This window comes from Eretmochelys imbricata, chromosome 5 (genome assembly GCF_965152235.1).
Source record: "Eretmochelys imbricata isolate rEreImb1 chromosome 5, rEreImb1.hap1, whole genome shotgun sequence".
NCBI lineage: Eukaryota > Metazoa > Chordata > Testudines > Cheloniidae > Eretmochelys > Eretmochelys imbricata.
Genome location: NC_135576.1, coordinates 55,077,151 through 55,091,453, shown reverse-complemented (window position 1 = coordinate 55,091,453; position 14,303 = coordinate 55,077,151).

The window sequence follows — 14,303 nt, the reverse complement described above, 5'->3', positions numbered from 1 at the left end:
TTCCCCCTGCTGGTGCAGTGTGTGGAGGGGGGGAGAGACAAGCACAGGGAGAGGGGAGAACTGTCATTTCTAGAGAAACTTTTCAAAGTCTCAACTTGATTTTTTTTTTTTTCCCCCACTAGTTCTTGCACATTAAAATGCTACCATTTCTCCTCACTAAGGACAAACTTGGGCTGTGTTAAATTGTACCACAGGCTTAGCTGGGCCCAGAATTGGAAAGGAGGGGGAAGATAAAGGGGATATAAAGCCAGCTTCTGCCTCCCCCTTTTTGGTTCCGGTGCCCAGCACAGCTTGAGGATTGGAGTTGGTGAGTCAAACTAGGATCACAATTACATGCATATAGCCACTTTGAATTGAATGTGGTTGCACATATCAAGTAATGAAAGTCCTGTATAACGCTTTCCAATCAGTCAGCCTGTCTGTGGTGAATCCAGGTGCAAAATTTTCTAGTACTGCAGGTCAGGCTGCCTCAGTGTCTCTGAATCTATCTTTGGCTTATTAGTTCAATTTCCCCTTTGTGTCTACAGAAACCATCAAAATCTCATTTATGTTGGCTTTTTAAAAGCAGTCTTATTAGAGACTGTCACTTTTACTTTTGTTAATGAATTTTCATACACAGCATGATGTCACAGGGAATGTAAATGGTGGTAGGTTTTGAAGAGCCCACTTATCTTTGTGCAATGTATTTCCCTTCAAAATTTGTTTGATTAAAATTCAGCTTTGAGTCAAGACCAGATGAGTGATATAAAAGGCTATTTTCTTAGTTGTCCATCTAGATTAAGGTAATCATTTTTGAGCTTTATTATATGGATGGGTGAGTCAGCTCAGATAAAACCAAAACCATGATCCTTCTTCCAAATCTGGAAATGAACCAGAACCAAAACACTTATTAGGATTTTTTAAAATGATTTTTGCAAGCAACTTTACTTCATAGTTTAGCTCAAACTAGATTTCTGTTTCAAAGTCACTACAGGAAAGTCTCTTTTTTCGCTAGAGAAGTGATTAAGCTAACCTGATTAAAAAATAGTAGGACTGGATATCCCTTGTGAGAACATCTTGTGAGTTTCCAAGTCCAATATTACAAACACATGAGGCTTGAAAAAGTTCAGACAAGTATCCAAATTTCTCATCTGCACTGAATAACAAATGTTTTGAGGTTCCTTGATCCCCATGCTACACGTATGTTCTTAGAATGGATAAAATGAATCAACACATAGTGAGAGGTTTGTCTGGCCTCAGATTGCTTACACACCTGTGCATGCATGTGATGTCATGTATATCTCTCTCTCACACACACACACAGTGAAAGCCATGGTCTGAAAACCATATGTTTGTACGTACTATAATAGTACACTTTGCAAGCTAAATTGTCTTTTTTTAGTCACAGCCCTGAGGAAGTGGTACTAACTCTGAAGAAGCTTAAATGTCATTGTGAATAAAGACACTTCTCTGAGGCACACTATTCAAAGAAGATTAGGGTTGGAAGAGACTGCATGAGATCATCTAGTCCAATCTCCTCCTCAAAGCAGGACCAACCCCAAATAAATCATCCTAGCCAGGGCTTTGTCAAGCCAGGTCTTAAAAACCTCTAAAGTATGGAGATTCCACCACCTCCCTAGATATCCCATTCCAGTGCTTCACCACCCTCCTAGTGAAATAGTGTTTTCTACTATTCAGGCTAGACCTCCCCCACTGCAACTTGAGACCATTAGTTCTTCTGTCATCTGCCACCACTGAGAACAGCCGAGCTCCATCCTCTTTGGAACCCCACTTCAGGTACTTGAAGGCTGCTATCAAATCCCCCCTCCCCCCGCCATTCTTTTCTTCTGCAGACTAAACAAGTACAGTTCCCTCAACCTCTCCTCATAAGTCAGGTGCTCCAGCCCCCTGATCATTTTTGTTGCCCTCTGCTGGACGCTCTCCAATTTGCCCACATCCTTTCTGTAGTGGGGGGCCCAAAAAAGGACACAATACTCCAGATGTGGCCTCACCAGTGCTGAATAGAGGGAAATAATCACTTCCCTTGATCTGCTGGCAATGCTCCTTCTAATGAAGCCCAATATGCTGTTGGCCTTCTTGGCAACAAGGGCACACTGCTGACACATGTCCAGCTTCTCATCCATTGTAATCCCCAGGTCTTCTTTAGCAGAACTGCTGCTTAGCCAGTCAGTCCCCAGCCTGTACCAGTGCATGGGATTCTTCCATCCTAAGTGCAGGACTCTGCACTTGTCCTTGTTGAACCTCATCAGATTTCTTTTGGCCCAATCCTCCAATTTGTCTAGGTCACTCTGGACCCCATCCCTACCCTCCAGCATATCTACCTCTCCCCCCAACTTAATGTCATTTGAAAACTTGCTGAGGCTGCAATCCATGCCATCGCCCAGATCATTAATGAAAGTGTTGAACAAAATTGACCCTTGGGGCTCTCAGCTTGATACCAGCTGCTAACTAGACTTCAAGCCATTTATCACTACCCATTGAGCCCAATGATCTAGCCTGCTTTCTATCCACTTTATAGTCCATTCATCCAATCCATACTTGTTGGCAAGAATACTGTGGGAGACCATATCAAAAGCTTTGCTAAAGTCAAGATATATTATGTCCACTGCTTTCCCCATATCTATCGAGCCAGTTATCTCATCATAGAAGGCAGTCAGGTTGGTCAGGCATGACTTGCCCTTGGTGAATCCATATTGACTGTTCCTGATCACCTTCCTCTCCTCCAAGCGCTTCAAAATGGTTTCCTTGAGGACCTGCTTCATGATTTTTTTCCAGAGACTGAGGTGAGGCTGACTGGTCTGTAGTTCCCCAGGTTTTCCTCCTTCCCTTTTTTAAAGATGAGCACTGTATTTGCCTTTTTCCAATTGGCCAGGACCTCCCCCGGTTGCCACGAGTTTTCAAAGATAATGGCCAATAGCTCTGCAATCATATCAGCCAATTTCCTCAGCACCCTTGGATGCATTAGATCTGGACCCAGGGACTTGTGCATGTCCAGCTTTTCAAAATAGTCCTTAACCTGTTCTTTCACCACTGAGGGCTGCTCACCTCCTCCCCATACTGTGTTGCCCAGGACAGTAGTGTGGGAGTTGATCTTGTCTGTGAAGACAGAGGCAAAAAAACCATCGAGTACTTCAGCTTTTTCCACATCATCTGTCACTAGGTTTTTTTCCTCCATTCATTAAGGGTCCCACACTTTCTCTGACCTCTTCCTTTTGTTACCCTTCACATCCTTTGCTAGCTGCAACTCCAGTTGTGTTTTGGCCTTCCTGATTATACCCCTGCACGCCCAAGCAATATTTTTATACTCCCGAGTCCTCTCTCTCCAAGTTTCCACTTCTTATAAGCTTCCTTTTTGTGTTTTTTAAGCTCACCAAAGATTTCACTGTTAAGCCAAGCTGGCCGCCTGCCATATTTGCTATTCTTTCTGCACATTGGGATAATTTTGTTCCTGAGCCCTCAATAAGGCTTCTTTAAAAAACAGCGAGCTTTCCAGGACTTCTTTCCCCCTCATATTAGCCTCCCAGGGGATCCTGCCCATCTGTTCCCTAACGGAGTCCCTAAGGCTTTCCTGAAGTCCAGGGTCTGTATTTTGCTACTTTCCTTTCTTCCTTTTGTGACCAACCTGAACTCAACCATCTCATGGTCACTGCTGCTCAGGTTGCCACCCACTTCTTCTTCCCCTACCCATTCTTCCCTGCTTGCGCCAGTTGCATATCAATTGGCTGCAGGCTGATACCACAAGCAAATTGTGCACCCATACTGCCTTGCTCCAATTTAATGACACTCTCCCTTTCTGCCTGCTTTATGGAAGGAGATAGTAGGAAGGCACTGCACAACACCAACGTTCTCATGTGTGGGCATGTCAGACAGGATAGCAGACTAGAGGGACCATGGGCCTGATCCATTATGCCAAGTCATATATCTCTTAAAAAAAAAATAGAGCTTATCAAAAAATTTTCATCCTATGAGAAAATACTCTATTTTAACATTAGTTTTAATCCTGAATTAGAATTTAAAACTAGTTGAAATAATATTGTGGAACAAAAAGTTCCAAAAAACTTCCATTTGGAAATTAAGATTTGTTTCAATATCTTCAGTCAAACTCTCAACATACCTGGACTGAAAAGCTTGTTGTTTTGGGTTAGGTCAACATTAATCTCGGCATCCTCAGGAGCTGCCACAAAGCCTCACAGGAGTAGTCTTGAGTCCCTCATCTCCAATGAAGCACTTGCAGCCTCTCCTATGGATGAGCTGTTGTGGTGCCTAATGGTCCTAGAAATCACCACAAAATGGCTCAGACACAGAGAAAAACTATGGTCTGCATCATGGAAGAGATGTACTCCAGCCAGAGAGCAGGAAGAATGTGTGTATGAGCAACTTGGAACTACAGCTAACCAAGGCATTGTGGCAGCCCAGACAAAGGCAATGATTGTCAACCTGAAATGAAATGCTGTGTTTTGAGTTTAACATCTTTACCCATAGAAAAACTTTGATTAATTAAACCAAATTTTCTGATGGGGAAATATTTAATTTTTCTTTTTTAACCAGCCCTAGTGAGAAACAATCTAGCTGTAAACATAGTTATCATAAACTGTGTAAGAAAATTCTGGAGAAACATTTTAAAATCTCTCCTAGCATTTTTTGACTAGCGGGATGGGTGATAGTTTTAATTTAAAATTATTTTTATTTTAATTTTTTTTTAAAGCCAAAAACCCCACAAAACCCTACCATTTTGCTAAAGAAAAGACACTTGGAAAGCATTTTCAGCTATTTGAAATTGTTACATGAATGCACTTGAGTTCAAGATTTTTCTCTCAGCTTCCAGACTGCATTAGATTTTGTTCTGAACACCTGGAAACAAACATGAACAGCTGAGATCTCCTTCTAGCTTTCATTATCAAATGTTTTTTTTGAGGCCAGTGAGAAAACATTTCTCTTGTGTTTTTCAGAATGAGGTCAAATAATAGCTGTGCAACAAACATTACAACAATGAGAAGTTCCCTTCTTAAATTATTCCAAGCAACAGAGTTTTTGTACTAACTGCAGAAGCTCCTGTCCTTTGACACACTTGCCCTATACTGATATTCTGAGTTCCCATCCACCTTCTGTCTGTGAATATATACCTGTTTTTCTGGGATCTGATCCTTTGCTTTTCCCTCATCTCTTGAAATTGACTGACCTGTAATAAATTATTTCCTTTTAGTGATCATAAGTACCACACTTCAAAATAATTCCCAGGAAACTGAGATCTGAATTGTAATTGCATTAATCTACAAAACCTAGATATACTGCAAAATGGAACATTCAGTCAAACTTTACCTAAATTTAATATACATATTTGTATTTGTCTTGGGGCTACACTAAATTTAAATGGCATTTTTGTTCCATTTGAGCCTGTTTCTGACTTCACTTAAACAGGTTTTAAAAGAACATAATTCCACTGATTTAAGAGGAGTTGCTCACTGTGTATATTGGCAAGTGTGGGATTAGAATAAAGGTCTTCCTTGTCTGGATTTCATAATAGTGTAAAAACTATTAGACAAATGATTTTTAATTGTCTAAAGCAGGCTCACTTCCAATTCATTTTAAGTAGGTACTACATACAGTTATGCCCAGGCTAAATTTGGCCTTTGATACTTTTGTCTAATCAACCAGCTGCTTGTTTTCTTAGGGGTCTGAGTCCTACAACTCTGAGGTCACCAAATCATGCACTTTCAATACATCTCAGGCATGTCCAACAAAGAGAAGCATCTTATAATGTAAAAAAAAAAAAAAGGGTGTGTGTGTGTGGGGTGAGAAAACCTGGATTTGTGCGGAAATGGCCCACCTTGATTATCATACACATTGTGAAGAGAGTGGTCACTTTGGATGGGCTATTACCAGCAGGAGAGTGAGTTTGTGTGGGGGGGGGGCGGAGGGTGGGGATACCTGGATTTGTGCAGAAATGGCCCAACTTGATGATCACTTTAGATAAGCTATTACCAGCAGGAGAGTGGGGTGGGAGGAGGTATTGTTTCATGGTCTCTGAGTATATAATGTCTTCTGCAGTTTCCACAGTATGCATCCGATGAAGTGAGCTGTAGCTCACGAAAGCTTATGCTCAAATAAATTGGTTAGTCTCTAAGGTGCCACAAGTACTCCTTTTCTTTTTGCGAATACAGACTAACACGGCTGTTACTCTGAAACTTATAATGTAAGACAGCTTGACTGAAAAATGCCCAAATTAATTGGTTAATAAATTCAATTAATCTAATAATTACAAATGCAAACTTTGCCCTGATTATGAAACCCTTACTTTCACCGGTGAGCAATTACTCATGTGAGTAGTCCCACTGACTTCAGTGGCACTCATGTTGACAGGAGGATGGTCCAGTGTTTAGGGCAGGGGTGGGCAAACAATGGCCTGCATCAAGGCTTTGAATCTGACCCATGGGATTGCCACCCCTGTGGCACCATGGGTCCTGTGCCGCTACTGGAAGTGGCTAGTACCACGTCCCTGCAGTCCCTGGTGGGGCAGAGGGCTCTGCGCATTGCCCTTGCCTACAGGCACTGCCTCCCGCAGCTCCCATTGGCTGGGAACAGGAAACTGCCCTCGCCTGTGGGTACTTCCTCTGTGGCCAGTGGGAGCTTCCATGAGCAGAGCCCTCTGCCCCCGCCCCCACCAGGGGCCGCAGGGACATGGTGCTGGCCACTTCTGGGAGTAGCGCGGCGCCAGGGCAGGCAGGCAAACTTCCCTGGCCCCGGTGCACACTGCTGCCACCCCAGAGCCACTCCAGGTAAGCGGCACCAGGCCATACCCCAAACCCCTCCTGCACCCCAACCCCTGGCCCTAAGCCCTTTCCTGCACACCGCACCCATGCCGCAGCCCTACATCTGTATCCCTGCATGCATTTTCCCCACCCAGATGTGGCCCTTGGGCCAAAAAGTTTTCCCAACTCTGGTTTAGGGGGCTCTAATGTTTTCAGTTCCCTGCTCCACCATATACTAGCTGCATGACATTGGCCAAGTCATTTAGGGCCAGTGTTTTAAAGGTATTTGGGCATCTATTTCCTAAAATCTGACACTTAAGCTATGCCTAAACTATAAGCTAGGAGGCTGATTTTCCCCTGCTCCCATCAAGCTAGTCTGAACATAAATAGAAGTGTAGCAGAGATGGGACTGAGCTGTGCCAAGTACATACCCACCATTTCAGGTGGGTGTGTATTTGATATGGCTCAGCCATGTGTATCCAGCCACTACCTGTGCTACTGCATCTACACTGCTATTTATACTCACTCTAGCTCATTGAGCAGAGGGGAAATCACACTCTACATTCATAATGTAGATATAGCCTTTGTTTCTGTGTGCTTCATTGCCCTATATGTATAATGAGGATAATAATATTTCCCTACCTCCATAGGGGTGCTGTGATAATACGTTCAAAGATTGCGAGGTGGTTAGATAAAACAGAAATGGGGGGACATCTAATACAGACAGATAGTAAGTGCTCACCAGTGTGAACAACAGCATCCCCATAAGGTTCACTTGAATTACATGACAGAAGTTAATATTTCTGGGCGTGAATTTGTAATTTTGCTATAGTGATATTTTTTCCATGCGCACAGTGAAAACTATTTGTTGGTGGGAATAGTAAAATAACCTGGATCAGATGGAGGGAGGGGTGGGGGGGAAGCTCTCCTATTGGCAAAAATTTCACTAGTCCCTTCCTTATAAATACTTGTAAAATGAAAATAGTCATTTCTGTAGATCTGTGCAGGAAATCACTTGAGATCTCACTAGCATCTTTGCACAATCTGCATTGGTTGCTGAGAGGCAGGGGCTGATGTTGCAAAAGTAACAGCAGGTGTTTTACAAGTATCATCTGCATTAGAACAGCAGTCAGTGAACCAAAGCCAACAGGTTTCATTTGATAACAGATCACACCTCACAACCCTAAACACCTGTTATACACAATTAGCATGCATGCACAAATTCAAGTGTGGGGTTTTTGGGGCATATTAAAAACAAATATTCCTGTGTACCCTGTAGGCATCTTATCCACTGCAGAGGTGCAGGGTTTTGCAAATGTGGGCCTTAATAGTAAAATATCGTATAGGAAAGTTTTATTTTAAAATTCTGATGATAGCACAACACATCTAAGAGGAGAAATTAATGTGAAACCTAAGATTTTTGTGCTATGTGCAATTGCAACTTTTGTTTCCTGATCAGATTCCAGCAGTAACATACGGTACTTGGACAAGTGTTTTGTGCTTAAAGAATATTTATTAGCAGTAATGAGATTTTCTTGGGGTACTATCTATAGTTGAACATCTCCCTTTTGGTTTAAGTCTAGTGATACCAATCATCATACAATTCTTCCTCCATAATGTTTTGCTTGCAATGGAGGTCTTTCTTACCCTGTCTGAGCCACACTTTCCCCCCCATCTAATCTTTATTATAGATTTCATCATTTTTCTGCTTCCTACAGTGTGACTTCTATTTCTAACATCTTTGTTTTCCACTAGCAATGAAATGCTGCTGAGACTAGAGAATAACTGGTAAAACTTGGGAAATTAATTTAAATATGGTCCAAGCTGTGAAGTGTTAATCTTGACTTTGAACACTATGAAGTGTGGGGTTATTGGGACTCAGAATTTTGGGTTAGCTTACTGTAAAGGTTATTTGCATAATTTGGAGTCCAGTCCAAATTCAGGTTTCAGAACATCCAATATTCACAGGAGTCAAACAGCCCTATTCTGAGCTGCGTTCAGCTATTGTAAATATCAGCAATATGGAGAAGAAAAGTTGAGAGATGCGCTATAGAAGGTAAAGTGTAAGGTAGAATACATTCCTATATATGCATATATAGACACTTTTATAATTGTGTAGGAGCATGCATTTCTCTTGATCAGTATGCTCCTACACAATTTGGTAGCAAATATGGACCTGGTAATCACCTGATGTATATTGACGTAGCTCCATTAAAATAAGACCCCATGTCAGTGGATTTACTCCAGTTTACAGGAGCTGAGGATCTGACCCTATCCACTGCCTGTGGATAAACTCAGGGTCTGGGCTATGTTTAATAACTGGAGAAAATTGATTTTTTTTCTCCTACGCTAAAGCCCACAGTACATTAACAGACAATATAATGTAATCATAGTGGAATAGTCAGGAATGAGCAATAAAAACCTATTAGAAGGGGAAGGCCAATGCAAACAGAGTGTATGTCAGCTACACACACACCATCCAGTCATCAACTGATCATTCAGAAAAATGGGTAAGGTATTTCTAGTTGTAGATGACAATGAAAACATGGCTTCTTCAAAAAAGAAATACGCCATTTAAAAAGCTGTGCCCCCAAATCTCCCACTTACATGAGAGAAACTTCCATGTAATTTAAATGCAGTAAGTGTTTAAAAGATCAAACCCCTAGATTGAAGAGACATTCAAGGTAGTCTTTAATAGAATATAATTTAGATCAGAAGAAATAAAGTGGAATAAGTACATTTTGGGAAGTTTATAATCTTTGAACATCATGGAGTGAAGTGGCTTATCTAGGTGCACATCACTTATTAAAAAAGAAGTAGAATGGCATTATAAACTTGAAGATATAAGTAAATGCACGCTCCCTTGAATTCCATAGGCTTTAGTTTTGGCTAGGTAACAATTGCTATATTGGCCCAGTTCCAAACTCTCTCTGCATTGCTCCATGTGGAGGTGGTACAGAGTCATCTCTGCTGTGGGGTTGGGGGGCTGATATGACTGCTGTTATCTCTCTCTGCTCCACAGGCCCTTCAATGATAGATTAATTTCAACAGTTAGACAAGTGGACTGGACAGATAAACACATGGATCTGAACATGGAGGAGTCTTGGAACATTTATAGTTGCAGAAGCTATCTGAAGCCTGCATCCCAAGGTGGGGGGGGAAATCATAGGGAAGGGTTGTGGACCTAATTAGATGAGCAAACATCTCAAACACATTATTAATAGAAATTGGAAAGCATACAAGGAATGGAAGATGAGATCGATCAGAAAGGAAAGCTACCTCTTGGAGGTCAGAAAGTGTAGGGAAAAAGTGAACTGCCAAAACCCAATCAGAGTTGGACCTTGCAAAGAAAATTAAAACCAAAATAGAAAGATTCTACAGACATATAAATAAAAAGGGGGAAACAAAGAAAGTGGGACTACAAAACACTGAGGATAGGGTGAAGATTAAAGATAATCTAGGCCTGGTCCAACACCTACATGAATACTTTGCCTCCATTTTTAGTAAGGGTAATGAGGTGCTTTGGAGGGTGGCTAACAGAAATTTGTATATGCAAGTAGAAATTACTACATCCAATGTGGAAGTCAAACATCTTAATGAGACCAAGGGTGTGCGCGCGCGGGGGGAACGGGGAGAGATAATATTCTTGGATGGAGATTAAGGAACTGGCACATGAAATGGTAAGCACAATACCAAGGATTTTTTTAAATGAATCCATAAACTTGGAGGTCATACCCTATGACTGGAAAATTGCTAATATTGTTTTGTTTTTTAAGAAAGGGGTTGGGGGAACTTAAATAGGAAACTACAGGCCCATTAGTTTGATCTCAATTGTATGCAAGGTCTTAAAACAAATTTTGAAAGAAAGTAGCTAAGGACATAGAAGTAAATGCTAATTGGCATTAAAATACAACATGATTTTACAAAAGGTTGATCATGCCAGACCAACCTGATTTCTTTCTTTGAGAGGCCAACCAATTCTTTAGATCTACTTTTTTTTTTATTAAATAATCTACCTGGGTGTCACTAAGGCATTTGATACAGTTCCACGTGGGAAATTTAGTTAAATTAGAGAATGTGGGAATTAATGAGAGAAGTGAAAGGTGAATAAGGAGCTGGCTGAAGGGGAGACTACAGCAGGTCATACTGAAAGGTGAACTGTAAGACTGGAGGAAGGTTACTGGTGGTATTCCTCAGGGAGCACTCTTGGGACAAGTGTTTAACATTTCCATTTTTTGTGCCAAGGTCATTAATGAAAGTTCACAAAATGTGTTAATACAAAGTTAGGAGGTATTGCCTATATGGAGGAGTATTGAACTCTCTTACAAGAGAGTCTGGATGATCTCAAAAACTGAAGTAATAGAAATGGGTGGCCGTTTAATAGAGCAAAGTGCAAGGTCATGCACTTAAGAACTAACAACAAGAAATGTTGCTAAAAGTTGCAGACATATTAGTTGGAAGTGACAGGGGAGGAGGAAAAACCTGGGTGTAATGGTCAATCCTAGGATGACTGAATTGCCAATGTAATGCATCCATGAAAAAGGCTAATGCAATCCTAGGATGCATTAGGCAAGGTAGAGGAGTCCTTGTGGCACCTTAGAGACTAAAATTTATTTGAGCATAAGCTTCCATGGGCTAAAACAAAAAATAAATAAATTTGTTAGTCTAAGGTGCCACAAGGACTCCTTGTTGTTTTTGCTGATACACACTAACACGGCTAACCCTCTGAAACCTGAGGATTGTTATTATAGAAGGCACTGGTGAGACCTCATGTGGAATACTGTGTGCAATTCAAACTAGAGCAGTGGTAGAGAAGGGCTACTTGGATGTTCAGAAGAATGGAAAACCTACTTTACAAGAGGAGACAATGAGTTTGCTTGTTGAAGCTAAACAAAAGAAGGCTGAGGAGATATGATTACTCTCCATAAATACATCACAGGGATAAATAACAGGGGTGGAGAGGCATTTATTTAAGTTAAGCATCAATGTTGACACAACCACAAACTGGCCATCAACAAGTTTAGGCTTGAAACTAGACAGAGATTTCTAACCATCAAAGGAATGAAGTTCTGGAACAACCTTCCAAGGGAAGCACTGGAGGCAAAATACTAACTGGCTTCAAGACTGAGCTTGACAAGTTTATGGAGAATATGGTCTGATGATACTGCCTAGTAAGGTATGTAGCCCATCTGTGACTGCTAGTAGCAAATATCCACAATGGCCCAAGATGGGACACTAGATGGAGTCACTACAGATAATTCTTTCCCAGGTGTCTGGTTAGCAGGTTTTGCTGACATGCTCAGAGTCTAACTGATCACCATATTTAGGTCAGGAAGGAATTTTCCCCCAGGTCAGAGTGGCAGAGACCTTTGGGATTTTTCACATTCCTCTGCAGTGTGGGGCACAAATCTGTTGAAGGTTTAAACTAGAGTAAATGGTGGATTCTCTGTAACTTGAACTTTTTTTTATATACTTTATAATTTAAGGACATCAGCCAGAGGTTATGGATCTATTATAAGAGTGGGAGAGTGAGGTTCTGTGACCTGCCATGTGCCAGAAGTCAGAGTAGATCATGATGGTCCCTTCTGGCCTTAAAGTTTGAGTCTTTGCACATATGAATTATATATGCCATAACAAATCCATATTTTACTATGGGGCTGATTCTTCTCTTTTGCACCTTGCACAATTATCAATTATCCCTGTGCCACATAAATATTTGATATTAGGGTAAAGTAATCAATGGGGGATGTAAAATGCTAGCAGACTAGAATGGTAGTATTTTACACTCACTCTGCACAGGTGTAACTGACTGCACAAGGTTCAAAGTGAATAACAAATCAGGCTACATATAAATTTGCTTCTATTCTATATTTGGGTATCATTGACTTATGTAGTACAATGTTTACAGTGTCTTGGTACTCAAAACTTCTGTCTTATTGATGTGACTGTTGGAGCTTGGGGAATAACTCAGGAAGAAAAAAAGTCAGTGGAAACTTTTTCCTAATAAAACCTGAAATCTCCAATTTTTTTTGTTTTTTCTCTTTACAATAGACCTTTACTGGCAAAAGTGTTCAAGCAATTAGTGAATATTTGTATATATTATTCAGTGAAAAAATAATAAATTCAAGATTAAAATAAGATGCTGCTAGGTCTAACAAACTACAGGTAGGTAATTTGGAGCAGTGGTTTTCATACTGGGATAAGGGTTCCGCTATGGTATGCGAGCTCTTGTCAGGGGGTATGCAAGAAAAATCCTGTAATGGCAGTTCATGCATTTTCTTTATGACTAGATTGCCAAGTCTTACTAGGTATATCCTGTATATACTAGGGGGTATGTGGTAGACTACATTTGGAAATTAGTACACAGCCTAAAACGTTTTCAAAACCACTTACTGGGGTACTTCAGTACAACTGGAATCAGAGTTGATCTCTAGCTTAGACTACCCAATATAACACAACCAAAACCTGGTTGGATGACACTGAGCCCTGAGCTAGCCCACCTTATTCCCCCAGGATTGTTATACTAATAAAAATGATACCAACAGGATCTTGTAAGAGGGACAAGGCAAAATGCCACGTTTATTACAGATACAACAATATTACTATATGCAATTTCTATATAAATCCATTCACACACACACAGATATTCACACAGGTTCTGCAAAAAGGTTGTTATAGTTACCAGCCTAGACGTTGCTCGTGCCAAATCACTGGCCAGGTGGCCAGGACATGAGAGTGGAGCCGAGTCGTTGTCAGATGCACATCAGATGCTCTTGGAGGGTGGTCGTAGAACCAGACTCAAAGAACACAGTCCCTGGACCCAATTTTTATAGGTCTCTGGTTCAATACAAGTCTATGGAAGTTGCTTCATCATGCTGAATTTACAACTGAGATGATCATCAATCGGCTCATTCAGCAGGTGGTACATCCATGACGGCTCCATGATGGCTAGGTGTTATCTTGTTCTTCCTTGATGCGTTTTGGGTGGATTCTAGTTCATCCTCCAGGGGTCATCCGATTATCTCCACTTTGCATATTCTTCGGCCCATCGATACCAAATTCTTAGGATTAGGCTGGCACCATTTACTAATCAATTATTTCCCTGCTTCAGGCTCTCAATTGCATGCACTCATCATTCATTCTTTTACTTAACACAATCTATAACTCTTGACTCATTTAACAAGTTTTATCCCAATATCTATTTTTCCCTCTTTGGATACCAAGATTTACATGGGCATGACAAGGGGCTCTTGCGGGGGAAGAGCATCAGGGTGTTGTTGAACAGAATTGTTTTCTCAAAGTTCTTATCACTTTCCAGCACAGACTCTTTATCCTGTACCGGCCTGAAATAATTAGCTCTTTGGCCTTGCATTTGTTATAGTGAAATTCAACAGCATGGAACTGATGTTCATACCCTTTTACAATACCTATATACTCTTTTGTCTATCTTTATTTCTACTACTACATAATTATAATTCTATCATACTTATATAATTTTGAGGGCAACCCAACAGGATAATCAGTACTTCAGACCTAGACAGGTGCCTCTATTAA